The sequence below is a fragment of the Pyxicephalus adspersus genome, chromosome Z (assembly GCF_032062135.1).
Source record: "Pyxicephalus adspersus chromosome Z, UCB_Pads_2.0, whole genome shotgun sequence".
In the NCBI taxonomy this organism is placed as follows: Eukaryota; Metazoa; Chordata; class Amphibia; order Anura; family Pyxicephalidae; genus Pyxicephalus; species Pyxicephalus adspersus.
Window position 1 is genome coordinate 39,789,502 of NC_092871.1, and position 25,423 is coordinate 39,814,924.

The following is a 25,423-nucleotide window of genomic DNA, read 5'->3' on the forward strand; positions in this document are numbered from 1 at the left end:
GAGCTGGAGAAAGTAAGTAACTATTTGATAATAAAGAGAACTGCCAAATCTTGCTACAACCAACAAGAGTGGAGAAATACTGAAGTGATATTCATTAGGGTCACGATTTCCTACTTTGCAGACTCAGTACAGCCCACACTGACAAGGCTCTGCCAGCAAAGAAATCCATTGCCTTGAATGACTCCACACAACTCAAAAGTGCAAGTTGCAATGCATTAGTCAGCACACTAAAGCTACGTACACACTTCCAATTATTATCGTTGGAAAACGAACGACGAACGATCCTGCACGATATCTACGAACGATCGTATAGCACCGATCCTGCACATAGAGATAACGGCACGATCGTTCGTAGATATTGCACACACAATAGATACGATCGTTTGAGCGATAGAGGAACTATGTGCACGACAGGAAAGTGAACGAACGTTCGTTCATTACGCATGCTCAGACCATGGACGATCAACGAACGATCGTACACACGTCCAATCCGATCCGCCGGTCCGGTCGTTCGTTTCCAACGACTTTCCTCGTTCGTCGGCGTCGTTGGTTACTTTTTTTACGAACGATTTTTGCCCAATCGATCGTTCGTCGTTCGTTTTGAACGATAAAAATTGGAAGTGTGTACGCACCTTAACAAATGGACATGAGATGATTGTATCCAGATGCTGCCATCTTCAGCCAGATCAGGCAATAGCCCCATGTTCATAAAGAACCCAGAGAAAAAATTGGCCAAGACTTCTGGGATAAAAAGGAATTATACAGGTTAAATATTTCCCCAAATAGGCTGGAGCCTGCAGGTGGATAAGACATGTCTTCCCCCAGCCTTCACCAAAGGTTAGGCACACATTTCAGTTTTCTCTAGGATTATAAACAAATATATGTGCCTAAGGGGGAACAGACTGGGCCTAAATGTCAAAGGCAAAACAAAACCACCTCTGATTAAATAGAAATGAAAAACCATCCATTACTGGCCATACTGGGCCTCTTACTAAAGTAGAATCCTCAAAAAATCTGCAGCTGGAAAATATTCAAAAATTTCCACAATGAAGTCCTGATCAAATTTGATGGTCTGGAAATTTTTTGACAAGCCCAGGAAGTGTTTAATCTACTTAAGGACAAATAGATTCCTCTGAATGGTAAAGGTCTTAAAGAAGATCTTTATGTAAGAACAAACAATTTGGGGTTTCTGTGTTTCAGATAGAAAAAGAGAAGGATTTCTCTTGTGATTTTTTGCTTGGGCTGTGTGCACCATTGGAACCACTTCCAACTTCAAAGAGCAAGCAGAATCTCCCTGAGCTCCCCTATATGGGAGGCAACAGCATCCATTCCCATCGGTCATTTATCAATCTGTCATGGTGGATAGATGATGTCAGGAGTCTTTGGTACATGCCAGATTTTTGCCCAGTACAAACACAACTGTTTTCTTCTTACATATAATAAAACTGCACAGCTCAGTTTGCTGAACAGAAAATAAAGGCAGCCGAAGACTTGTGTCATTTTTGTATTTTTTAAAGTTCACAAACACATAAAATTTACAAAAAAATATTTCAATCTAACCTGTGATTAATGTAAATATATTAGATCAGGGGTGTCAAACCCAAATACCCAGTGGGCCAAAATTTAAATCTTAGACAAAGTCGCGGGCCAAACTTAAAACTGAAAAAACACCGCTACTACAATTCCCTGCGTCAGGAAAACAGTTCAATGCGGGGCTAAAGCTGTGTACACACGTGCAATAATTATCATTGGAAACAAACGACTAACGATTGTTCATCAGAAAATCGTTAAGTGCACAACGACGCCGATGAACGAGGAGTGAGCGCCCTGGCAGATCTGATTGGGCAACGATTGTTCTCAATCTATTGTGTCTACGATTGTTCAGTGATCATGGATAGTTCTGCGGCACACTTTCTCCTTCATTTTCCTTTCCTGGATCGTCCAAACGATTGTATCTAAGCGTGTGTACATTATTGGTGGATTATATTTGAATGATCGTATCGTTACAGCAGCTACAGAATTGTGCACAATACGATCGTTCAAAATAATCGTGCATAATCATTAGTCGTTCATTTTCTAACGACAATTATTGCACATGTGTACCTAGCTTTAATGTTTTGAGTGGCTTGAACTCCCTCTTCACGGAAAAAGCACCGCTTCTACAATTCCCTGCGTCTATAAAACAGTCCAATGCGGGGCCACGCATAGGCAGAGAGTCCGCTGGTCTATAGACGCCAGTGATGCCGGGAATCGTAGTAGCCGCACTATTTCAATGCAGCGGTGGGCCAGCTGTAATTTATATTTAGGATTCCTTTGGGGGCCAAAAAAAGGACGCTATGGGCCAGAATCAGTTTGGCACCCCTGTATTAGATTATCAGTAGCAGCAAAATGCCAACAACACATTGATGCTGCAGAACTTCCATCCTCAGTGCCACTAGCAAAATGATCTAAGCTGGCTGCTATGGACGCGAGAGTCTAGTGAGCAGCAGCTACCAGTGTTCAACATTAGAAGGATCTTCCAACACACCAGACTCATGTTTTGTTGTATGAACATAATATTCCAAATTAGTCTACATATTATGTGGAACTGCTGTATATGCTTATTCCACCAATAAGTTTTAAACACAACCATAGGTCGGCAAAACACCAAGAAACATTGTCACCAACATACACAAAAGCAAATGTCTCTGTACTGGAGCTAACAAGCACATTCTGACAATTGAGAACATGATATATGTGATAACTTTAGAACAAACTGTGTCCAAATGTCATTTTCATATCAAGCACACACAGAAAGATTAGTAACACAAGCTTTCTTTCCTGCTAAAAACTGTGCAAGTTTTTTTCTTCCCCCTCCACAAAATATGAAAAAAATAACAGGTAAAATAATATACTTTAAATATTACATATTACACACTAGTGTTACTGTTTAGAGCGACTTCCTCTTCCTTCCTTCCCCTCCCCCTCCCGGTTGTTTACTTGTTCCATGTTTGTCGTTGTCTTTTATTTTTTCTTCTTTTTTTTTTTCCATAATGGGGTTGCAATTTTGGTTTATTCATTGTTCACACCACTGTTGTATATGGTTTTCTCCTTGTCACTTTGAACATTGAGGTCGTCAAGAATATGTTTGTACCCTGCTGACCCTAGTTTTGATAATTTTGTATTATCTCGTTTTTTTTTTTTTTTTTTTTTTTTTTGTTTTGTTGAATTTCATGTACCTATTTTTGTGAAAATTCAATAAAAATATTGAAATATAAATATTACATATTTAAAGTTTGTATTCTGCTTAAGATGTTTTAAACATGTAATAGAGAAACAATATAATATCTGCTGATAGCCATGTATAATCCTATTTTCTCTTTTAAACAGAAAATTTCCTAACTATTAAGAAAATTGTTAACTTTTCATGACACAAAAAAACACAACCTGTCAGTGATCTGTTATCTCTTGATATATTTGCCAAAATTAGTGCAAATGGGACAAGGAAAAATGATTTCAAGAAGAGATGCTACCCTTTAACTATGTGCATTGACTTGTGTGTCCTGTTAAAAATATTTGTGTTTACTTCATGTCCCACAAACTCAACAGGAAATAAAGAAATTCCCCTCAGTTGCCAAAGAATCAGGATTAGTGCTCATTTACACTAGCGTATCATGTTAACACACGGCTCCATGTGGAAACATGTTCCTGAGATGCACAGCACATGAGTTGGGGCACTGCATAGCTATTTGTTGTTAATGACACTTGAAACACACATTACAAACACACTAATACACAAAACTGTGTGCATTGCGAGTTTTGAAAAAAAAAAAAAAAAAAAAGCAGCTTGCACTAGATCTGTGTGCAATGTACACCATTGGGTAGTGTACTCATATAATTAAAGTGGGCTGCTGAGCACAACACATAGCAACGTTCTTGGCCATAAATACCACAAGGATACCTTACACACAGGATGACTGCATTTCCTATACATTTCTGACGTGACTTCTTGGGCCACTAGAACCACAAGAGAAATCTGAAAACGGGAAGATTGCCAGTCATCCCGGCCATCTTCTGAAGAAGAAAAAAACTACACCGCTAGGTTTTAAAGGAGTTAAAATCGTGCAGTTGGCCTTGGGTGACAATGCTGCTCCTTCACACAGCACCAACAAGGAACAACGTCAATGCATGCAGTGATATATGGAATGTTTGTGTTTAGACATGTTTTATGGGGAAGTAGTCATACACCTTATCAGTCATGCTTTGTCATACATGTGATGTCTCTTGGTAACCGCACAGTGTACTTTTCCGTAACCAGTTCACAAAGCATCTAACAATTACCATTTTACCACATTCAGCAAACCACTGCACTGGCTCAACCTGAAAGATCATGGGCAATCAAATAAAAATGATCCAACAACTTAAGCTTAAGTTAAAGTGGATATTAAAAAAAAAATATTTCAAATTATGTACACTGTCCATACACATTAAAAAGATTAAAAATGAGTGAAAATTGCAGTCACACCAAAGATGCTCAGCCCAGCATAACAAACTGCAATGTATCATCAAAGCACAGAAAAATTAGACATTTTGGTTTCTGCTGTGAACAAAACATTAAAAGAAACACATCACTCTAAAAAGATACACATCCTAATGCATGTCTACACTGTTGGCTGTGGTCTGAGCCTGAGGCGCTTTCAGTGTCAATTTCTTATGTTTCTGGATTTCCTTCCTATTAATACTGGAGGATTTGTATATTCCATTCCCTGACTCATACAACCACACCATAGCTGCATTATTCCCCTTAGTCATGTTCTGGCTGTGTACAGAATGCAGCACAACAGGTTATAGTGTAAACTCAGCAAGTAAACACGCCATGCTAGGACAAACCAGAGCAAGTGACAAAGTGGAGGCAGCAGAGGTTGTATATGGAGGCAAGTTGTCACCACACCCGCCCCGCACCACCAACAAATGGGAAGCCACAGGAGAGGAGGGCGGCAGCGCTCGGCTCCAAGGCCCCTCAGTGCTATGACGCAGTTAGACTACCTGATCTTCCCCTCCCTCTGACAACATTGTGCTTGTGGGATGAGGAAGACAACAGTGTGAAGAATCCCATGACACCAAATAAGGAATATACACGGCAACACAAACACACCGTCCCATACAAATATCAGGGTGACACACTCAGCTAATACAACACTGAACAACCTGCAGGACAATACATGGAGGGAGAACTACACTTGGATCACCACTGTGCAGAAAAAAAACCATATGGAAGATGTTGTGAAATTTATATTCAGCCAAGATGAGTGACAACATGAAATATTTGGTGTGCGTGCAGCATATGTTACAGCTGATCGGAGGACGCATGCACCTCTATTTACACATCGCATGGGGCCCCATTGGGAATCAATCACTAATCTCACACTGCAAACCAAACAGGAGAATCCATCCGAATCCCAACACCGAGTCACCCGCCTGCTGACTGCACCCACACACATCCTGTAACCTTTCAAGAAATGTATTACATGAATAGCAAAACTTTTTTTTTTTTTTTTTTACAAGGTTAGATCATGTTTTTATTGCCATTGCTCCCCTATTAGCCTAAACACCACTGGGAAATACAAAGTTACTATCTCCACCAGCTACCATATTCTATGCAGGAGCCATAAAAGGATTCCCCCGTATATTTTGTCCCCTCCTGTTGCCTCTATAGACCGGAAGTGAAGGGAAATCTCCCTATCGAGGTATAGAGATGGTATTAAACCCCCTAGGAGCAGTTGTACCCCTCCTGCTATATAATAATAAAACGTTTTATGTTTACTTTTCTGATTACCTAATGACAACAATCTCCTTAGTACAGCCTAATCACGTGAGGTAAATATTGATTCCCCCCTCCCCAATCATACAATACACCTGAGCGACCCCTGACCTGTACAGCGGCCATAACTTATTTCCCAGGTGTCCCCGCATCCAGCATGTGACCGCCGGGGTGACCCGGTTAAGTCCAGGTTACTGTGCACAGACTCGCGCCAAAACATCGGATAAAGCCTGTACAGTACCCGAACCACTGGGCCCCCTCCCCCGGGGTAAGCACGACTCCCCCAGACCAGGCTGGCCCAGCTCGGGGTGCAAGGAGCCGCACAGATGTGACCTGTGGTTGCTATGGGTTACAGAACACGGGGATTTGTGGCAGCCCTGATATATGCGCAGTACACACCGGCATCCAGGAAATAGACCGGCCCAGGTACAACAAACTGTGCAGGAAACCAAAAAGGGGGCAGCGGGAAAGCAGGCAGAGCCCTGAAAGAAAAGGCCGCGTCCTCCACAGCCCCCCCCCCCCCCTCTCCCCTCCCCGCCTTCCTCTAGGACACCCGCCCGACGCCACAGCTTCCCCGGGCCAGGCCCCGGACTCTCACCTACCTCCGACAACTAAGCGGAGAAAACAGCTCACAACACAACAAGGCCGCGCCGAGGAAACTTCCACCAACGTGTCCGCCATTTTACAACTTACCTCAGCTCCAACACAGCGCGCCTCCCGGGGGAGGGCCTCGTCCCGCCAGCTGCTGCTAACCCCAAAAACCGACACAGATACTGATCCTAGACCGAAGAGTCACCACAAAACCAGGCCCAATACCAAATCCGGCCCGAGATTAGAAATGAGAGAGGCTTTGGCGGCGGCAGCTCGGGGTTGGCTTGAGTTGTTCGCTCCTCAGCAGCTCGAAGTGGAATGAGGCGCGCAGGCGCCACCTGGCGGCCACTAGGCGGTGGCCAGTTCTCGCTGTCACGCAGCGCCACCTACTGGGCAGACCCCTTGGTCTGTTTGATTAACCCCTGCGCCGCCGAAGTGTACACAAGTTATGTGACCTCTTCACTCCCAGACAGAAAGGAAATGCAACTCGTGCAACTATTACTCCTGTTTATTGAAGCCATCATACCAATCGAATAACTTTTCCATGTCAAATACACAACTAACAAAATGCTAATAATAAGTTCCAAATTTGGAATGTTTTTAAAACAGTTTCAGTTACATGTCTTTAGTAAAGCTGCACAGAACAAGAACTACAAAATGACTAAACGGCAAACTCACATTACAATCCCATGGATGTAGCAATACCTGTGTACTGCAAGAGCCTGCCTATGGCATAGATTGCTGAGTCAGTACCATACATATATTTATTGTTCAATCTGGTTGTATCACGTCCCTGGTTACACAGCACTGCTCACTTTATATTCAATCAATCCTTGGAAATGATTTGTGGTATGATTGGAGAACCATTGACATGTCATCTGTTGTCAGCCATAGATTTCTGCAATTCAGCAACAGGTGCAGAGTCTGTTTAACCATATGTGCCCCGACACATCTGAATAGTTCCTTGTGTGCTACAAACTCCATCCATCAGAAAAAAACTTGCAGCTGCCTGTCTTAATAATAATAGTTATTAAATAAATAATAATAATGTCTAACGCTAGAACTACTTGGGAGCCATCAGTGTTCAATTAAATGCTATTACACTATTGACTATAGTCACAAATGTCAGCCCTGAATATGAAAATGTCATGCAATCTCTGTGTTCATGTGTATAATATCAATGGCTGACTCTAGGCCTGCACGGCAGGGGCCACAGTGCCAAAGCACAGCCATTGTTTTTTGAAAATAAAGCAAGACACACATGGAATTCCTAATTTCATTACTACTTCTAAAAATAAAACCTGCAGCTGTTCAGTGATTTATAAATGATCCCCAATCTTCTGACTGTAATAAAAGTTTGTACGGTCTCATTCAATTATTCATTGCACACTTGCTTGTTAGTCACCAAAATACATGGGGATTCCCTAAAGCCACTGTGCCTGGTTTAAAAGAGAAGAAAGCCTATCATGGGGGAACCTGGGTGATCTAGCAAACCTGGAATGGATTTTTTTTAAAAGTCATTTTCTATTAGTTGCCAAATGTTATAAAATCCATTCCAAGTTAGCTTGATCTCCCAGGTTCTCTCATAAAACTTTAATAATTCAGGCCCAGTGTGTCACAAGCATTCATACTTAATTTGCAGTCTTTAAAATAATCAGCATGCCACCCCCCCAGTTGTGTCAGATTTCAGGCCCCCCCCCCCCCGCCACACACTGTGTTTTCTTTTACTGGCTGCTATATCACCACCATGTCTTATAATGACGTAGGGTGTGGAGAATGGGACCACAATGCTTGGGGGACATGAGCACTTTGCTAGCCCTAATATAATCATCATGAGATTCTCCTAGGGGTGATTCCAGTACCCATGCTGTTTTTCTCCTACTACCATCCACATCATCACCTTGTCTTGTAATGGTGAAGGGGCCAGCAAATGGGACCACAGTGCTTGGTGGGGGACATGGGCATCCAATCCCATCCAATACAACATTTTGATGAAGTTTGTACATTTTAAAGAAAGTTTGGGTAGTACTTAATGGTACTTAATGCCTCCTGAAGAGGTAAATATTCAGTCATTTATTAAACTCACTTAAAGGCAGCACTCTGACCTTTACAGCACTGGGTTCCAGAAATGAATCTCAGCCAGGTTTCCTCCCACATCCCAAAAACATGCAGTTAGCTTAATTTAGGGGTCGGCCAGATGCGACCTAGCCGGTAGTTCGTTCCGGGCCTGACGCCCCCTGGCCGATCCGGTTTATTGCCGGCCGGCAAACCGTGGCTCCGGAGCCGCAGGTTCCTGGCGGATCGGCCAGGGGGTGGTAGGAACTATGGGAGCTCTGGTGCCGCCCCCTTGCAGTTGCTCTCCTATTTACTGCGACCGGCGTTGATACTTCCGCCGGCACGGTAAATAGGGAAAACTCCCTGAAGGTAGATCCCCCTCCTCCACAATACATAGGGAGGAGAGGGATTTCACTTGAGGGGGCGTTCCCTGGTGGTGGGCAGAGCCATTAGGGCGGGTCTGGTCAATGTGCTCCCGCCCACCCCATAAATGCTCTAGTGGCCATAAAACTTTGCTGACCCCTGGGTTAATTGCTTTCCCCACAAAATTAACTTTAAACTGTATTAAAGACATATGACTGAGGTAGGTATATTAGATTGTGAGCTCTCCCTTTGAGGGACAGCTAGTAAACATGACTATGGACTTTGTATATCGCTGTGTAATATATCGGCACTATATAAATACTGTGTAATATTATAAAAAGCCCAACCACACTTCTGATTTTACACAAGAACACATTTTTTACAAAGTATTTCATGTATGGCATTTAACTTTGCAAGATTCTGCAAGTGTTTTTACTCTGCAAACCAGTGATGAATGTAGCCAACACTGGGCCCCTGAGCAAAACTGATTTGGGGCCCCTGTGGTGGCTTCTTGTGACCATGAGGGTACAGGGTCCTTGTGCAGTGGCACACTTTGCACCTCCCTATCACTGCTTCTGGTGTGAATATGACATGTGTTATAAGTGTGTGTGAAATATTATTCCATTTATTCCAATAAAAGATTCATCCCTCAGCTATGTGCTTTAAAGAGTTATAGCCAATGACTGCAATGTATACACCAAATGATGGGAATTCTCAGGGACATTCATGGTGTTTGTGTTTAGAATAAACAAAATATTACAAAATATACCGGATGTAGGTGTGTGTGTGTGTGTGGTCACCCAGTGAATATTGTGCATTGATTAACAAATACAGTGTGAAACCTGTGTGAATTGCAGACCAGAAGCTGCCCACAATTATTGTCAGAGATCAGCAGGGGTCGATGAATATCTAAAGTTATTGTAATGTGAGTAAACAATGAAAACTAATCTATGGCTGTTGGCGAATCCTCCATCGTGTGAGTAAAAACCTTTCTTTTTGCTCTTTTGTTTGGCTGGTAAGAAAAGATCTATGCTGGAATCCACAACAGGGAAATAAGTTTTCAGCATAGAAAGGAGCACAAGGATTACAAATCACTTCCAGCACACAATACGACAAGCTGGCCGGGGGATTAGCAGCCATTATAAAGTCCGCCTGGTATAATCATGTCACAAACTGCCGCCACCTTACATGGAAGGGTTAAGGGGAAGTGGAGATAATGGGGGCAGAGACAGCCATACACATGCGCATTTCTCTGCTTGTCCTCGCCTGCGGAGCCCGGAATATGTGTTTTATAAACATTGCAAACCCTATCACAGTAATATACAAGACACAAACACGGCGCCCTCTGGATGCTAACAGAGCCAGCGCTGACAGATTTGGCGTTCACGGGCCGCGCTGCTCTGACACCCGGCTAATGGCGTATGTTGTTATCGAGCTTCCGCCATGGCGCCTGTAGGCCTTGCCTACGTGCAGCTGTGTGGAGGGAGGGACTACCAACAGGAAGGAGGACAGTACATAGAGAGCAGGAGGAAACGTGGTGTACTGACACTGGGAGGATATAAGGACTGAACATATGCAGGGAAACCACAAGGGAGGAGACATGAACTGTACATATGGAGAGTGTATACTAAGAGAGGAGGGAAGCATTTATTGTAAACACAGGGACTCCACATTTAGGGAGGCTATGTGAACTTAATACATGGGGAATTTATAGTGAGGGAAAATGAACTGTACATACACAGGCTTTGGAAGAAACGAGCTGTACGGTCAGGGGGAGTCCATAATGAGGCAGGAAATACGGATTCTACAAACAATGTGCCCATAGCCAAGATGCTCATGGTAAAGGAATTGTGAGGAAACATTGTTCAGACAGGGAGCCAAAAAACGAATGTACACACACAGGAAAATCATAGGGAACAAGGACGAAACATGGACTGTAAACACATGGGGCAGGAGGAAACATGGACTGTACACACATGGGGCAGGTGTGTACATAAACAAGGGCTGTACAAATGGGGCAGGAAGAAACATGGACTGTACATACATAGGGCAGTATTAAACATGGACTGTACATACATGGGGCAAGAGGAAACATAGACTGTACTCACACGGGGCAGGAAGAAACATGGACTGTACACACATGGAGCAGGAGAAAACATAGATTATACACACATGGGACGGGTGTATACAGAAACATGGACTTTACACACATCGAGCAGGAGGGAATGTGGACTGTACACACAAGGGGCAGGAGGAAACATAGACTGTACACAAATGGGGCAGGTGTGTACAGAAACATGGACGGTACACACAGGGGGCAGGAAGAAACATGGACTGTACACAGAGAGGGCAGGAGGAAACATGGACTGTACACACATGTGGCAAGAGGAAACATAGACTGTACACACATGGGTCAGGAGGAAACATGGACTATACACACATGGGGCAGGAAGAGACTGGACTGTACACACATGGGGCAGCAGGAAACATAGACTGTACACACATGGGGCAGGTGTGTACAGAAACATGGACTTTACACACATGGGGTAGGAGGAAACATGGACTGTACACACATGGGGCAGGAGGAAATATGGACTGTAAACATATGGGGTAAGAGGAAAATAGACAGTACACACAAGGGGCAGGAGGAAACATGGACTGTACACATGTGGCAGGTGTGTACAGAAACATGGACTGTACACACATGGGGCAGGAAGAAACATGGACTGTACACACAAGGGGCAGGAGGAAACATAGACTGTCAGAGGGCAGGAGGAAACATGGACTGTACACATAGAGGGCACAAGGAAAAATGGACTGTACACACAGGAGGCAGGAGGAAACATAGACTGTACACATAGAGGGCAGGAGGAAACACAGACTGTACACACAGGGGGCAGGAGGAAACATAGACTGTACACACTAGGGGCAGGAGGAAACATGGACTGTACACACAGATGGCAGGAGGAAACATGGACTGTACACACAGATGGCAGGAGGAAAGTGGGAGGTTGTACGTACAACAAGGTCATAGTAACGGAACTGGGAGGAAACTTTGATTAAACGCTCAGAGAACCTATAGTGGAGTGGCAACATGGATCGAGAGTCCATGATAAGGGAACAAGTGGAAAAATAGTACTGTACAGATAAAAGCCCATTGTGAGGGAACAGGGAGGAAACCTGGTACAAACAGACTGGGTGTCCATAGTGAGATAATAGGGAGCAAGCATGAAATGTACAGACAGGGAAATCATAGTTACGGAGGTTACAAGGATTCTACATGGACTGTACAGAGTGGGAGTTTAGTTCCTAGTCAGGAAGGTAACATGGAATCTACAGTGTGAAAGCTAGAAGGAAACATAAAGCATACTGAGTGCCCCTAGTGATAAATGGCAAGGAAACATGGACTGTATAGACAGAGAGCTAATTGTCAGGGAAGCAACACAGAATGGGAACATGAAAAAAACATGAATTGTAAAGCCTGGGAGTCGTGAGAAAACATGGATCATACAGACCAGGAAGTGGGAAAAAATATGAATCATACAGATTTGCAGCTAAAGTTTCTACTAGTGTTTGTCATTGATACAAATTCTCCAGTGCTTTTTTAGGATCTCAGTGAATGACCCACTGACAGACTGTAGCAGAATCTGTACTCATTCTAAGTTGAATGTGTACATTGCAGGACTCCAACAATTTAATCAGTGGCCAGATCTCTTTTCCTGCTCCCTGCAAAGGTGAATATTGGCTAAAAAAAAAAGAATAAAAAGTTCCTAATACCCCAACTATGCACTCCTAGTTCAGCAGTCCTGCTTCCTTTAAAAAGTATGCACGTTGACTGGCCCATTATGATATCTGATTAGATGTTATGTATCAAGACCAACCGGATCTCACCTTAAACTTCTACAGTAATGGGAGAAAGATCCCTATATTGACATCTCCGATCAAGAGTGGGAAAATTATTATTAGTAAACAGGATTTTTATAGCACCAACATATTACGCAGCACTGTACAATAAATAGGGGTTGTGGTATATAAATAAATATATATATATATATATATATATACAAACTTGGTGAGTCTGCTAAATCCATACTCTGTCCAAACTTCAAGGGCTCTAGATACTGATATCAGTGCAATGGCAGATTTACAATCTGCACCAGCTGTTAAGATGATCTGTTTAAGATCAAGGACTATACTCCTCTGTGAAACATCACAAAAAGACATGATGTAGTGAAGGAGGCTGAAAGGATCTGCAGGTTTCTTGGCTCTATTCCTCTGTCCTCTCAATCCATCCCAGAGTCTCTCATATATCAGAACAGGCGCGCCTGGGAAGAATCACTCAACGACGCATACACTCGTATGGTATCACGCAATCTCCAACTTTATTATAACAAACATTAGTTTATATATCATAACAATATGCCATTGCGCATGCTCATTTATTAGAATGAAATGGAAAATTACTAATATATGTATTCTAAAAGGAAACTGTTTAGCAACATAATTTCAGACACATACAAAACATCTTGTTATTCATAAACAATCGACATTATCTGAGTTTAGCAGAATTCACAAGGACACTCATCTTGGCAGAACATCAGGTTTATACACTTATAGTCTAAACAACCAAGGAATACATTTAGTTCTCATAACTAAGCTCTCATAACTAAAAACTAGATTAAGAAACAAAATGGAGTGTCTCAGGCCCTTTCAGAGACCTATAGCTGGAATAACAGAATATCTCCCTGCTGCACATTTCGTCACTTCATGTATATATTTATGCACTATGGAATGTGTTTGAACTGGCCACTTATAGACTGTGTTTGAAGCCTGTGTGATAGGATAAAAATGCAGGAACATGGTCATGTTGTTTTACAACAGGAAGTGTTTGTACTAGAATCTTCATGGCAGAATGACCTGGTAAGAGACATCCTTGCAACATATACACTTTAGGGCAGAGAACAGAATGATGTCTTCATCAGGGTTTTGGAAAAAACATTCTTTATTGTGTTTTGTGATGGTAGTGAATAAAAATGCAGATTTCATGCAGTAACTGTACAATTGTTGAAAAGTCACCTTTAAGGACTGTTATTTGTACCTCTTCCATGTACACACTGAAGGGTTAACTAGGACTGTATAGCTAATTAATGTTAATATTATTGTTAAATATACTTGTAGTATATACTAGTTGTATTTCTATTTCTGTCTACTCTGTAACCAGATGACGAAAGGTTTTTGAAGTACAATGTATGCCTTGCAATGTATCAAGTGACACTATATATGGCTAAAACGTAAATAGCTGTATGTAAATAACATGACCCCCTTGTGTAACAATGTGTATAAAGAGACCGCTTGTCAAATAAAGATCAGAGACTATTCCTAAGACCATACTGTGTGCGTGTGTGTTATTGGGATATCTCTACAGACGTCTGTCTCTGTGGTTGAAGGAGAAGTCAGGGTGCATTCGAGGAACTAGAAGAAGAAGCAGATCCTTTCACACACCTTCACAAATTGTGCATATTTGCTTTAAAAGTTGGTATCCCTTTCACCTTTGTAGGCACATACCTTGTACACAAATGGTGCGTTGTCACTATTAGGGCTGGTATCCCTTTACTCTTGCAGTTACACATATTCCATACAAACAAAGCATTGTCACTATAGAGGCTATTAATCCTTAAACTTGAAGGTACATTCACACATGATTTTAAGTCCCTGGTTATTGGACAGTAACTGGAACTGGCACTCCTGCCTGCAATACAAGACACACCTGAACACATGCTGTTGTATGTCTGCATACAGTGCAGAGTACAAATGAGGAAAAAAAATGAACACTAGGTGTATGGACTGCCTTGAATGTGGAAAGTGGAAAGGGATTAACCCATCATGTGCTGATATAGAGCAGCATGATTCATGTATGTTATTGCAGGAGATTGTAAATTCTAGCTTAAGGAGAGAGGCTAAAATTTTGGCCAATGTGGTTATCATATAGCAATTATTTGCTATAGAAAAGAAAACTAGATGTAAGAATGGTGATCGATGGATAGTGAATTTCAAACTTGGACTCTTTAGGTACTCTGTGACACAAAAAAGCCACACCATGCAGAGTTTTGTCAAACTGTTGACTTCTGGCCATTTATTTGAAAACAACTCATTCCAGGATCCGCATTGTTGGCATTTCACAGTCTTCTTTATCAAGAACTCAGAGGGATGTCCTTCAAGCATTCCTTGTTCCCAAATACATTGCAACAACACAGCTGAATGAGGTAAAATTAAGCAAATATTTGAAATCATTGCTGCAAATTCAATTGTTCCAATACCACAGGTATCCTATTGCACTACTACCTGGTGTCCCAAAATGCACTGGTGTTAAAACAATGATTGCATACAAATGCATTGCACATTTTAGTAGTAATTTACACTACTGAAATTGCTATTGAATCCCTACTGCATAGCATCCCTACTAACCATTTCAATTCACCTGCTTTCAATGCACTTAAAAAGGCAGTAACACTTTTATTGGGTCTATCACAGTCACACGTGTTTTTTATAGTTGTTTCGTCATTGTATGTCCATGTTTTTTCACTTTTTTTTTCTTCTTTTATTTTTTCTGTTTTTAAACAAAGGTTGTTCATATTGCGCTGTATTTTGTTAACAACTTTGCCAAATTTACATGACAAATTTATTTCAGGTATCAATGCTTGGTCAGATGGAACGATATGTTACTTTTATTGTACAGTCTTCTTTATCAGTTTCTGTGTTGTATTTTGTGACAAAATTTTTTTTGAAAATCCTAATAAAAATGTATTGAAAATAAAATGGCAGTAAAGCATTATGCCTGCATTAGTAAAGCAGTATGACTGCATTGCTGTGCACTGGGGAAAATATTGCATGCATGATCTGGGCATTCAAATAAATGGGCTGTATTACCATAGAGCACAGTAACATGCGTCCTTTAACTGCGGCAGACCCCAGTGATTTGAATCGGCTCTTAAAGCAGTTAAACCCAACTCTCTGCTCACAATTTATTGTGTTCTGTTTGTCAGCACAAATATCTGATCAGCCAATCGCCTGGCAAAGTCTCAATGCATTTAGACATTTGGACATCATGAAGATGGATGTTCAAAATGTGCATCTGAGTGGGGAAAGAAAGAATAGAAAGTGACTCTTACATTTAAGTGACTCCTAAATGTGACATGTTTTTTGATGCTAGGTAGGCTGGTCTAATTCATAATCTGATGATCTGCTGGGATCATGCACAACCATCTGTAGGGTTTATATAGAAATACCTGGAAAAGGGAAAATATCCAAAAAAGGGCAGTTCTCTGAAAAAAACACTTGTTACTACCAAAGTGTACAGAAGAATATCTTGGAATGTACAAAACCTTGAACTTTGAAGCAGGTGGGCTACAGGAGTAGGATACCACACCAGTTTACTCCAGTCAGATAAGAACAGGTAACTGAGGCTACACATCACATGTACTCCCCAAAACTGAATGAGATTAGATTGTAAAAATGTTGCCTGATTTGATGAGTGTTGATTTCTGCTGCAACATTCACATAGTAATGTCAGAATTTGGTGTCAATACCATGAAAGCTTGGATCTATTCTACCTTGTATTTCAGTCCAGGCTGGTGGGGGTAATGTAATGATGTGGGGGTATTTTCTTGGCACACTTTAGGTCACTTAGTATCAACTGAGCATCCATTAAATGCCCAGCCTACCTTGACATTGTTGCTTACCATGTCCATATCTTAGTCTGTATCTTTTCCCTTTTGTTTCCGGTGTAAGGCAGGCGGCATATTGTACAAATGTTTGTGACAGGAAAAGGGTATATATAAGTGCTTGAAAATATAGTGAAATGGTAATTTCAATACTCTCTCTCAATGTACAAGGCCTTAACTCCCCAGTTAAAAGTTAACAAGCCTTCTGTTATTTTCATACATGTAAAGCAGATGTAATATGTTTACAAGAGACACACTTCTCCACTTCCTCCTGCCCAAAACATTTTCATTCGGCCAATCTGTTTTCAAAGCTATTGCAGCAGTAAAACGAAGAATGGGGGCTAATTGGCTTTAGGAAAACAGTGACATTTCAATTGAATAGAAAGGTGGTGGATGAAGATGGTCGATACTTGATATTGGTAGGAACATTAGATGACACTAAGGTGACATTGAAGCTGATGATCTTGGTGCGCAAAAATGCACAAGGAAGGCTATTTGATGATGTTTAGTGACACCAATGTTCCACTAATACCAAGTATGAACAAGAAAAAAATATCTATGGATTCTGTTGTATCCGGGGATAATATATTATCAAACAAAATGCTGGATTTGGTGAGATCTGAAATGTTGTCAGATATGTGGAGGGAACTACATTCTAAAGAAATGGAGTACACATATTTTTCCCATCCTCCCTAACTATTTACTTGTATAGGCCATATTTTATTCCATCAAAAAGAATTGCCTTTGGTTTTATCTTGTGATATTTTGGCAATCTCATGTTCAGACCATGACGCAGTCTGGGCTACATTGTCTTCCCTTTTTCCTAAGCCTGATGTGTTTAGATGGTCACTTAATGACTCTTTGCTCAGTAACCCTGAGGTGGATCAAAAAGTACAATGGATTTTGGTTGAGTCATTTTCATTAAACCAAGAACCTATAACATCACCGGTCATGCTACGGGCAGCACATAAGACAGTGGTAAGGGGACGACTCATACAGATAGCCTCACCGATTAACCCCCCTAGCGGTATTCCCGAGTGTGACTCGGGGTGGAAAAAATTGCAAAAAGCGGTAATCCCGAGTCACACTCGGGGTACCTTTGAGGGTCCCTCTTACCTTATCCCTGCGCTCCAGCGGTGATCTCACGATCCCAAATAAATATAATAATTATACCCGGGAGTTAATCCTAAGAATTACAGGCCCACAATATAAACAAAAATTTCTACGCAAAAAAAATAGGATCACTTTTTGCATCAAAAAATGACAGAATTAGAACGCTAGGGGGGTTAAAAAGAAACATAGGGCAAAAGTAATAAAGTTAGAATCATAATATGAAAAGCTGAGAACACAGTACAAAGCTTCATTAAATAGGAGTAAAAAACGACAAATGGAGGAAGTCCGTACACAATTGAATCTTTGTACAGCATCTATTGCTGAGAAAACGTTGAGATAGTCAAATAATACATTTTATAGATATAGTAATGAAATGCATACATTATTGTCAAACAGGCTGAGGTACTCGTAAAGACGCCCAAACACCTATAGACTTAGGGTAAATGGGATTGGTCCCACCAGTAATCCAATGCATATATTGCAGGAATTTTAAAAACATCTACAAAAACTGTACCAAACTCCTCATTCCTTCGATAAGAGAGCTATGGAAACATTCTTTCAGTCTATAAATCTTCCAAAAATTACCGCTAATAGAATGGAAATTATGGAAGCCCCTATTACTTTGTTGAAAGCTATTGGGGTACCTAAACCCAATAAGAGACCAGGACCTGATGGGTTTGCTGCAGTATATTATTAAAAAAAATCAGCAAAAACTGGGACCTTACCTGGTGAAGACATTTAATGGGATTTTGAAAGGGCATGAAATCTTGATTCGGGCATGTTGGAAGCAGCTATTTGTATGTTACCAAAACCTCTACTGACGCGATGAATTGGTCTAATTATAGGCTGACTTCTCTTCTTAATCTGGATGCAAATATTGTGGCGACAATCTTGGCATCCCGATTGGAAGATAGATTGGGCAACCTAGTGTCATCAGTTTTTTGCTGAGTTTGGATATAAGTAAAGTGTTTGACTCAGTGTTATGGCCATATCTTATATCAATATTAAACAAATGGGGCTTTGGAAAGAACTTTTGTAAATGGGTTTCCTCACTGTATGATTCCCCTAAGGCATTTATACAATATATGGGCTATCATTCGGAACGATTTTCTATAGGCAGGGGTACCAGGCAGGGTTGCCCACTGTCGCCATTGCTTTTTGCATTGGCAGTAGAACCTCTGGCTATAGCTATTTGAAATCATGTTGACATTCAGGGCATAAAGATGAATGGGGAACAACACAAACTCTGCCTTTTTGCAGACGATATTCTCCTTAGTTTGATAAATCCCATGATAACTTTGCCCAATTTGATTAAGGTAATGGAAGGAAATCAAAATGTAAGGCTCTTAATATTATTCTATCAATAGAAGTGGTAAAATTGCTCAAAGAATCCTTTACCTTTCAATAGGAGTTAAAAAGACTGAGCTATTTGGATATATATATTCCCCCATCATATGATCTTTTTGTATAGCGTCAATGTCCCTGACTTGGTGAAACACCTGATCGGTTTATTAGAAACATGGAAAAGCCATAAAGATGTCCTGGTTACCAAAGTTCCTATATCCCATGAGAGCCCTTCCATTAGCTATGCCTAATCATGTATTAAAAATATTACAAAGTAAAATGTTAGAATTTATTTGGGGGGCAAAGCGCCCACGAGTCCCTAGACATACTTTATATCGATCTAGGAACTTGAGTGGCTTATCGGTGCCGCATTTGAGTTCATACTATAAAGCTGCCCAAGTTACTCCCCTGTTACAACATCATGCCCAAAAAATATTACTAAATGGGTTTCCATTGAGAAAACATTGGTGGCACCAATTTCAGTAGATACACTACTCTGGATTCCAGATGTACAACTGTGCCAAATTACCAACCCAATACTAAGAAATACATTAAAAACATGGGATTCTAATAAATATACGAGGGGGCCTTATGTCTGATCATAGCCCAGTAAGTTCTATAATTGGGAACCCGTTGTTTCCTCCTGGTCTGGAGGAACCGAGGCGTTTTTCTTGTTGGGTAGAAAAGGACCTATATAGACTTTGTCATTTTACTAACACGGCAGGGATACTTTCTTTTAGAGAGGTTAGAGAAAAATATGGAGCCCCACCTGAGGAACTCTTTAGGTATCCCCAGTTTGGGTTTGGGTAAATATTTTAGGGGTTGTAATACAGCAGGAACTCTCTATCATATATGGTGGGAGTGTCCTAAAATAAGAAAACTTTGGACGAGGGTTTATCAAATAGCCTATACTTTGATGGGTTGCGCATTTCCTAAAACACAAACAGAGTCACTTTTGTGTTTGAAACCATTCTGTACTCTGTATTCTGTACTAATGTTCAATTTAAATTGATAGTGCTCATGCGCTGCCGTCCATGAAGGCAGCTTTGTGGACGGCTCGGCACCCACCGGATTCCTAAGCAGCTCTCCTAGTAGCTTACCTCGGCAGCCACGTAGCAGATCAGCTGTGCAGGATTTCTCACTGCACAGTTGTAGGGTGGTCGTAAGTTGGGGACTAAAACTAACGAGCGCATTTAGCAGTTTCAACCTCTGCGGCCGGCTTCCAAGATGGCGGCCTCCCGGGAAACAAACGTGGCTGCAGGCTCTGCATTATTAGAGAAGGAGTGGATCTCCTCCACAGGTATGAGCGGGGACACAGCTTCTAAAGGGTGGGAAGAGAGTTCACCCCACTCCCTGGCCAGCACCCAGGCTGAACAGCTTTCCCCTAACCTCAGCATGACTCAGCCCCCCCTCACAGCTTTGCTCTCGGCTGCTGCCCTCAGCTCCCAGATTCATCACAGAGAGGATCCAATATCCATTAGCCCTCAGGATTTGTCCCATAATAATGGATCCAGATTTAGTGTGCTTTCACAGGACCCCCCTGCTTCACTAACCCCTTCTGAGCTTCCCTTGGTGGAAAGCAGGCTGTTTTTAAATCTGGCTGCGCTTCTACAAACAGAACTGGCTAAGGTTACTGTGACTATCACCTCTGAGTTGCGTCAAGATTTACAGAACTTGGGCACTAGAATTGATGTTTTTGAAATAAAAGTAGACGAGACGGTTTCAAAAGTTACCCAGAATTCCAAAGAAATTTCAGTTCTGCACAACCAGATTGAGGATCTGCAACTTAAACTTGATGACCTGGAAAATCGATCCTGTAGAAATAACTTTAGGATCGGAGGCCTCCCTGAATCCATGAAAGATGTTACAGATGCTGTGAGGCGATTCTTACAAGGTCTCTTACCTGATCTACCAGAGTCCCACTTGGAAATTGACAGGGCCCACAGAGCTCTCGTGGCACCTAGGCTGGATGGTCCTCCCAGGGATGTGATTGTCAAACCCCACTATTTCACTACTAAAGAAGCTCTTCTGAAGGCAACAAGGGGTCTGGACCATATTGAGATTGAAGTTCACCCGATACAAATTTTTTCAGATTTAACACCCTTTACTATTCCATGCAGGAGGGCACTCAAACCCTTGCTACAAGCTCCTATTGACCATAAGATTAAATATAGATGGGCATGTCCTTTGAAATTGATCTTCCAGCTTCCTTTACCTCTTTTGGTGAGGGTGAACAACACCTCAAAGGCTTGGATCTTATCCCGAAGGAAGACGCTCCATCCACGCTAGACAGGGAAGCTTCTACCTCTCTTTACCCACTTTGGAACAAGGTCAAGGCATCTGGCAAACATCATCAGAAGACACCTTGAAAATCTTTTCTGGACGCTCTCCTGTTGCAGTTTTTATCGAGTGGATGATGATCTGGTTCCTTATTGCTGTGGTAGATATAATGCAGTGTAAATTTTTTTTCTTTTTCCTTTTTATATGTATAAAAGCCCTAGATCTGTTTATATTTCAGTGACTGCTGCTATCGCCCCAAGGAGGGGCGTCATGGTCAATCTTGGTCGAAGTTGTATTTGTTGTATTAATATATCTCATTGAGTTACCTATTTTTTGGCTGCTGAGCCCATATCTAGCTTATGATCTCATCAGGACGATCTTTTTATGTTGAGCCATATTTCTAATGAGGGGATCATATGCCACTGTACTCAGATTTCGAGAGCAGTGGGACCCGGGGGGTCACACATGCCCTCAACCAACAGGGAATCTAGTTCGGGTCTTATTTATGTCTTGACCCGGACAAAATCTCCCTGACAAGATGGGGCTACTTGGAGCTCCTGGAAGCACGGGAGGAGCAGCTCCCCCCCCGATGTCCGGGACTTTGTTTTTCACGGGGGTCGGGGGGGGATCCTCCTTGTTCTAGCACATCATATTCTTGTACGTTGGATGTTTGTTTATTGTTTATTTTGTTTTTTTTTTATTCCTCATGGTTCCCTATCCCACCTCCCTCCCCTAGAGGTAGTTCTCGCAAAGATTTCCACTGCGATCACTTCCACACATTGGCTCAATTAGTATTACGATTTAATGTTGATTGAGCCACCCTCTGTTTCTGCTACAGCCCCGAACCTAACATTGCTCTCACATAATGTTCAGGGTCTTAATTCTAGGATTAAGAGGTCCAAAGCATTTCATTACTACAACTCCCTGAAGGTAGATATCTTAGCTTTGCAGGAAACGCATTTTTCCAAGAATTCTGTCCCAAAAGTACTTTCATAAAAACTATCCCATATTTTACAACGCAAATTCAGATAAGAAGAAATGTGGGGTCCTCCTGTGTTTTAGAAAGAGCTTGAATTTTGCACCTCAAGAGGTTTTTAGAGACTCAAGAGGTAGGTTTTTGATGGTAATTGGTTATGTTGGTGCCCAGCTAATATCTGTAGTTTGGTATTATGCACCCAACGAGGGCCAATTGGCATTTTTTCACACCTTACTGAGTGAGATATGGCCTAAAGTGAAAGGCTCTCTTATCTTGTTAGGTGACTATAATCTAGCTCTCGATCATATTTTAGATAAAACCAATTTAAGCAGATATAGAGACCCCCCAAGAAGAGTCATGGCCTCTCTCTTTTATTGAGAAAATATGATCCCATAGATACTTGGCGGTAAATGAACCCATCAGTCAGGGACTACACCTACTTCTTAGCTACCCATAACCAGTACTCACATATTGATCATGGTTTTGTCCAGTCCCACATTCTTCCAGGCTTACTTGGGGCCCGAATATTGTCAACTCCCTGGTCTGACCATGATCCCTTAGCCATATATCCAACGGGATTTTTGCAGGACCCAAGCTGGGTTTAGATGAAGCCTTAACGAAAGTTTGGTCTCTGATACATTGGTACAAGGAGAAATAGAAAACCTTCTACGTGTTTTTTTTCAGATCAATATTTCAAGCGATACATCCCCGGCTAATAATTGGGAAAACCATAAAGTGTATATTAGGGGTGAATTTATCAAAATAGGTTCCTCACACATAAAGGCTTATATTAAACTTATTGATGACCTTCTTAAAGAATACCACAGCTACAGTTACAACACAAAAAGGATCCTCTTTCTGGGTTGAAATCTCAACTGGAGGCCAAATGCACTGAACTCAATTTAATTCTCACAACTAAAGCAAAGAAATCTATACGTTGGGCAGCACACAAATTCTTCCTCTGGAGTGACAAGCTGGGCAGCCTCTTAGGTAATAAACTTAACCCTAGACCTTTGACTCATGCCCTCCCTAAAATTAAGATCAAGGATGTTAGGTTATCACAAAACCCAAAAATATTCTATCAGTTTTTGAGGAGTTTTATGGCCGTCTATACAGTTCCAAAGACTCGATTTCTCGAGATGGAATTGATGAGTTTCTTCGAACTCTTAACCATCCCAAATTAAAATCCAAGCATAAAGACATCATGGAAAAGCACTTTACGACTGAGGAATAGGATGGTGTTTTTAGATTTCTTAAAATTGGCAGCTCACCTGGCTCGGATGGCTTTTCTAACTTGTACTACAAAACATTTCGTTCAATTTTGGCTCCACATTTGGTTGATTATTTTAATTTTCTGAGGGAGGGGCACCCTCTCTCAGGCGATGCTAACAGAGCATTTATAAGTGTGATTCCCGAACCAGGGAAAGATGCTTCGGAGGTAGCCAATTATAGGCCCATTCCTTTGATTAATTGTGACCTTATCGATTGGGCTCCTTTTGGGGGCCTATATCTATCCGAACCAGATGGGCTTCATGCAACATAGATAGGCTCCTGATCAAATGAGAAGGGCAATTGATCTCATATCAGTAGTGAACTCCAGCTGGGACAGGGGACCTCAACCTCAGGCAATGCTAATTTCCCTTGACCTCCAAAAGGCCTTTGACAGTCTTTCCTGGAACTATCTGTTTAAGGTACTTTCCAGTATGGATTTTGGCTCCCATTTTACTAATTTGTTGCTTGCTCTCAATGGATCCCCGGAAGCGAAAATATAGCTGGGGGGATTCTTTTCTAAAGCTATTCTGATTAGAAGGGGGACCAGACAGTGATGTCCCCTTTCTCCCCTCCTGTTTACCTTGACAATTGAACTATTAGTGATAGCCATGCGAAAGGACCCAAATATTAAAGGAATTAGGTGTGGTCAGATTGAACACAAATGCGCCCGATTTGCTGACGATATATTGATGTTTGTCACTTTCCCAACTACCACCTTGCCCAACCTCTTTAAACTTTTAGATGATTTTTCTCCTTGCTCAGGCTTACAGGTAGATAAAGCCAAATCCTAAGCTCTTAATATAAAAAAATTCTCTTAGGTTTGATAGCAGCTATCAAAAGCAATTTTGATTCCATCCAGTACTTGGGTATCCAGCTGTCCCCCTCCTACAGTAGCCTTTATAGGCTAAACTATACTCCCTTGATAAGGAAACTCTATGCAGACCTTCAGCAGTGGTCCCATTCACTCCCATCATGGCTGGGGAGGATTGCTGCCGTCAAAATGAACCTACTTCCCAGGTTACTTTATCTATTTCACACTCTTCCAATTCAGGTCCCCCTGAAAGAGATTGTACTCCTCCAATCCAAAATAATAAAGTTCATCTGGGCAGGCAAAAAGAGCAGAATCCATAAAGATACTCTTATTTGCTCCTAAGCAAATGGGTGGTTTGGGAGTCCCTCATCCTAAATACTACTATGTGGCGGCACAGGTGGTGCAACTGTCACTGAGTACCTTGCACAGAGCCCGACCTCAATGGGTTTAGATAGAGAATCATGATGTTTCCCGGGTTCTATAGAATCTCTCATGTGGCGCAAGAAAAAGCCAAGGGATTATAAAATGCCCGGCTCTGTCTCACTCCATTCAGCTCTGGGATAAATACTGCAATCATCCAAATTTATCCTCCCAACACAAACCTCTAACTCCACTTTGGAATAACCCGGATTTTTCGCCAGGCCAGCACCTAGAAAATTTTATTGGTGGATCTTAAAGGGCTTTAGAAGAGTGAAAGATTTGATAGATGTTCGATCGGCACTTTCTTGGGATTATTTGACCAGTAAATGCGAAATCCCACCAACGGAACATTTTCATTACAGACAATTGATTTAGTTTATCAACACAATAATCAGACAGGCCCCGAGACCCATGCGTTCCTCCCCATTTGAAAGCACTTGTTCATCAATAGCCTCCACAAGAGGGTAAATCTCTATAATTTATTCAGCCTTAGTCTCACCTTCTGATAAACTTAAATACCGTATTTTTTGGACCATAAGACGCTCCGGACTATAAGACGCACCAGGTTTTCCACAAGGGAAAACAAGAAAAAAAAAAATTGATTTGATTTCCCCTGAGATCCAGCGTGCGGCACTTGTGCCCGCCCAAGAAGGCGGCGCCGATCGGCATTCATCAAA

General features: G+C 41.7%; 1 protein-coding gene and 1 long non-coding RNA gene across 2 annotated transcripts in view; one reads left to right on the forward strand and one right to left on the reverse strand.

Moving 5' to 3' along the window:
- STAG2 (STAG2 cohesin complex component) overlaps nt 1-6,712 on the reverse strand; it is a 47,795-nt gene extending 41,083 nt beyond the window's left edge. Inside the window, exon 1 of the mRNA XM_072430866.1 lies at nt 6,494-6,712. The gene's annotated coding sequence lies outside the window, so the exon portion shown is untranslated. The remainder of the gene's footprint in view (nt 1-6,493) is intronic.
- Nucleotides 6,713-9,635: 2,923 nt separating this feature from the next.
- Nucleotides 9,636-25,423, forward strand: part of LOC140343602 (uncharacterized) — a 40,079-nt gene continuing 24,291 nt past the window's right edge. The window contains exon 1 of the long non-coding RNA XR_011923378.1: nt 9,636-9,734. This is a non-coding gene — a long non-coding RNA (uncharacterized lncRNA). The remainder of the gene's footprint in view (nt 9,735-25,423) is intronic.